The sequence below is a fragment of the Chrysochloris asiatica genome, unplaced genomic scaffold (assembly GCF_000296735.1).
Source record: "Chrysochloris asiatica unplaced genomic scaffold, ChrAsi1.0 scaffold00186, whole genome shotgun sequence".
Lineage (NCBI taxonomy): Eukaryota > Metazoa > Chordata > Mammalia > Afrosoricida > Chrysochloridae > Chrysochloris > Chrysochloris asiatica.
Genome location: NW_006408704.1, coordinates 1847962 through 1852620, shown reverse-complemented (window position 1 = coordinate 1852620; position 4659 = coordinate 1847962). Strand labels below are relative to the sequence as shown.

General features: G+C 36.7%; 1 pseudogene; it reads right to left on the bottom strand.

The window, feature by feature from the left end:
- The window catches only part of LOC102825807, an 82766-nt pseudogene that overhangs the window by 50422 nt on the left and 27685 nt on the right, over window positions 1-4659 (bottom strand).

The following is a 4659-nucleotide window of genomic DNA, read 5'->3' as shown; positions in this document are numbered from 1 at the left end:
TCTTCACTACACTTCTATCCTCTCTGCCATCTTGTTTGTTCCCCAAATATTTACTTCTAAGTGAAGGAAATCAGTCTGAAAATGCTACATTATTGTATAATTATAACCATATGACATTCTAGAAATGTAAAACTAGAGAGACAATACAAATACCACTGGTTTCAGGTGCTCAGGAGGAGGGAGAGAAGATGCCCAGGAGCCTGAGACAGTGAAACTGTATGAGACTATGGTGATGGATTCAGAATATTATGCATTTTCCTAAACCTAGTGGAGTACAAACACTAAGAATAAACCCTAAAATGCTGTTGTTTTTGCTAGGTGCTGTTGAGTCAGTTCTGCCTCTAGGCAGAACAGAATGAAACGCTGCCTGGTTCTGCGGTATCCTCACAATTGCCATTATGTTAGAGCCCACTGTTGCTGCCACTGAATTAATCCATCTCTTTCAGGGGGTCTTCCTTTTTCTCTGACCCTCCACTCTACCAAACATGATGGCCTTCTCAGAACTGATCCCTCCTGAGAACACATCCAAATTATGAGTGATGAAGTCTCATCATCCTTACTTCTAAAGAACATTCTGATTGTATTCCAAGACATTTATTCTTCTGGAAGTCCATGGTACTTTCAATATTCTTTATCAACACATCATAATTCAAATGCATTTATTCTTCTATAGTCTTCTTTATTCATTATCTGACTTTTACATGCATATGAAATGACTGAAGATATCACAAATTGGGTCAGGTGTTCCTTAATCTTCTAAATGACATCTTTGTCCTTGAACACTTTAAGAGTCTTTTGCAGGAGATTTGCCTAATGCAATATATTGTTTGATTTCTTGACTGCTGCTTCCATGAGTGTTTAAAGTGGATCCAAACAAAATGAGGTCTTTGACACATTCAGTCTTTTCTATGTTTAACAATGATGTTATTTATTGGTCCAGTTGTGAGATTTCATTATATAGAGGTGTACTTTATACTGAAGACTATAGTCTTTGATTTTCATCAGTAAGTATTTTAAGTCCTCTGCTCTTCCCATAAGCAAGGTTGCATCATCTGCATATTGCAAGTTGTTAATTAGTCTTCCTCCAATTCTGATGCCACATTCTTCTTCATGTAATACAGTTTCTCAGAATATTTGCTTAGCATATAGACTGAATAAGTATGGTGAAAAGATACAACCCTGGGACACACCTTTCCTGATTTTAAACCATTCAATAGCCCCTTGTTCTGTTTTTTCTGACAGAATGTAAAATATATGGACTTTAGTTAATAAAAATGTATCAATATCAGTTCATCAATTGTAAAGTTGTACCACAGGAATTCAAGGTGCTCATAAGAGAAACAATAAGCAGAGGGTAGTTTGACAACTCTCTGTACTTTTTATACACTTTTTTTAGTAAACCTACAACTGCTCTAAAAAACATTAAGTCTGCCAGTTTGTCATACTGTGGTGGCCTGTGTGTTGCTGTGATGCTAGAAGCTATGCCACTGGTATTTGAAATACCAGCATGAACAATCATGGTGGACAGGTTTCAGTAGAGCTTCCAGACTAAGACAGACTTGGGAGAAGGAGTGGCAGAATATTATTATATATAGTGCAAGAAGATGAGCTCCTCAGGCTGAAAGGCACGAATGGAGAAGAGCTGACTTCTCAAAGTAGAGATGACCATGATGATACAAATGGAGTAAAGCTTTCCAGACCTACATTTGCTGATGGAGCACAACTTAAAATGAGGAGAAATGGCTAAAATCATCCATTAATACTCAGAACATGGAATGTATAAAGCATGAATCTAGGAAATTTGGAAATTGTCAGAAAGGAAATGGAATGCATAAAGATTGATATCCTAGACACCAGTGAGTTGAGATGGACTGGGATTGGCAATTTTGAATCTGACATGCATATGGTTTACTACGCCAGGAATGACAAATTCAAGAGGAAGGGCATTGTCAAAAAGACCTATCTTGAAGTACAATGTTGTCTGTGATTGGATAATATCCTTATACCTACAAGGAAGACCAGAAGTTAATACCACTATTATTCAGATTTACCCACCAACTACTAAAGCCAGTGATGATAAAATTGAAGAATTCTACCAGCTTCATCCTTATACAGGGTCTCTATGAGTCAGAACCAACTCAATGGCACTTAACAACAACAACCAATTTCTTCAGTCTGAAATTGATCAAACATGTAATCAAGATGTATTCATAATTACAGGTGATTGTAAGGCAAAAGTTGGAAACAAAGAAAAAGGATCAGTAATTGGAAAATATGGGCTTGGTGATAGGAATGATGTGGGAGATTGCATGATAGAATTTTGTGAGACCAATGACTATTCATTATAAATACCTTTTTAAAACAACCTAAAAGTTGATTATACACATGGATCTCAACAGATGGAATACACAGGAATCAAATTGACTACATCTAAGGGAAGAGACCATAGCAAATCTTAATACTGTCAGCCAAAAGCAGGCCAGAGGCAGACTGTGGAACAGACCATCAATTGCTCATATGCAAGTTCCAGCTGAAGCTGACGAAAATTCAAACAAATTCATGAGAGCCAAAATGTGATCTTGAACATATCCCACATGATAGAGACCATCTCAGGAACAGATTTGATGCACCAGACAATAATAACCAAAGACCAGAAGAATTGTCGGGTGACATCAAAAGCATTACAGGGAGAAAGCAAAAGGTCATTTAAAAGACAGGAAAGAAAGAAACAACCAAAATGGATGTCAGAAGAGACTCTGCAACTTGCTTCCCAGTGTAGAGATGATAAAGCAAGTGGAAGAAATGAGAAATCAAAAAGCTAAACAGGGGCTTTCAAAGAACAGCTCAAGAAGACAAAATATAATGAAATGTGTCAAGACCTGGAGTTAGAAAACCAAAAGGAAAGAACACACTCAGCATTTCTAAAGCAAAAAAGACTGAAGAAAAAAATCAAGCCTCAATTACTATATTAAACTTACTATACAGGTGGTTCAAGCTCACCAGCTGCTCCTTGGAAACCATGTACAGGGTCTCTATGGGTCAGAACTGACTCGACGGCACTTCACAACAACAACAAATAGGGAAAAATATTGAATGATGCTAAAAGCATCAAAAGAAGATGGATGGTATACACAGAGTCTCCGTACCAAAAAGAAATGGTCAATGTTCATTTCAAGAGGTAGCAAATAACCAAGAACAAATGGTACTGAAGGACGAAGTCCAAGCTGCACTGAAGTCATTGGCAAAAAACAAGTCCCTAGGAATGGAAGGAATACAAATGAAAAGATTTCAACAAACTGATGCATCACTGGAAGTGCTCACTCATCTATGCCAAGACTTCAGTCATTTGAATGATAGCTAACTGGCCAACTGATTGGAAGTGCTCCATGTTTGTGCCCATTACAAAGAGAGGTGACCCAATGGAATGTGGAAATCACCTAACAATATCATCAGCATTATATGAAAGTACAATTTGCTAAAGATAATTTAAAAACGATTGCAACAGTACATTAACAAGAAATTGTCAGAAGAAGATGCAGAACTACGGATAATATTGCTGACATCACATGAATCTTGGCTGAAAGCTGAAATATGTTTACTTGTTCTTTACTGACGATGCAAAGGTTTTTAACTGTGTGGATCATGACAAGCTATGATAACATTGCAAAGAATGGATATTCCAGAACGGTTCATTGTGCTCATAAGGAAGGAATCTGTACACGGATCAAGAGGCAGTCATTAGAACAGCACAAGGGACTACTGAATGGTTTCTGGAAAGGTGTGCACCAGGGATGAACTGTTTCACCATACTTACTCAGTCTGTATGCTGAGCAAATAATCCAAGAAGTTAGATCATATGAAAAAGAATGTGGCATCAGGACTGGAGGAGGACTCATTAACAACCTATGATATGCAGATGATACAATCTTGCTTGCTGAGCATTTAGAGGACTTAAAATCTTACTGATGCATTTTCAGTATAGGCTTTTTATACAGACCTTTAGTATGGACTGAAAAGAAAACAAAAATCCCACAACTGGACCAATAAATAACATCATGACAAATGGAGAATAGATTGAAGACTTCTCATCAAAGATTTCATTCTGCTTGGATCCACTCATTCAAGCTACAGTCAAGAAATCAAACAATGTATTGCATGATAAAAAAAAAAAAAGTATTCAAAACAAAAACCCACACAATAAATCTATTCTGTTCTATGTAAATACAGATGTAGGCATATTCATGGAATACGGTCTTGAAGGATATACACCAAACTTTGAGACGCAGTTCCTTCAGGAGTAGGGGATTAGAGAACAAGAAGCATTTTCACTATACCTGTTATTTCTGTTTTATACACTGAGAATAGAATACTGTATTATACATAAAATGAAAGACAATTTAGATTGCCACTTACTTATTTGAACAAGAACTCATCAACCTTCATTTTTAAAATTACCATAAAATTACAGTAATTGTAACCAATACAGGTTGAGTTGGGAAACAAAGCAAAAAATTCCTTTTATCAGAGATATTGGCCTCAAAATTCTGGACAAGAAGGAGCTTACAATGCACTGTTTTCTGTACTTACATTTAGGGAGTAAATACTCACAGTTTCTCAGTCCAACGGTATGCCTTCCAGATATTTTCATCAATGTAAGAA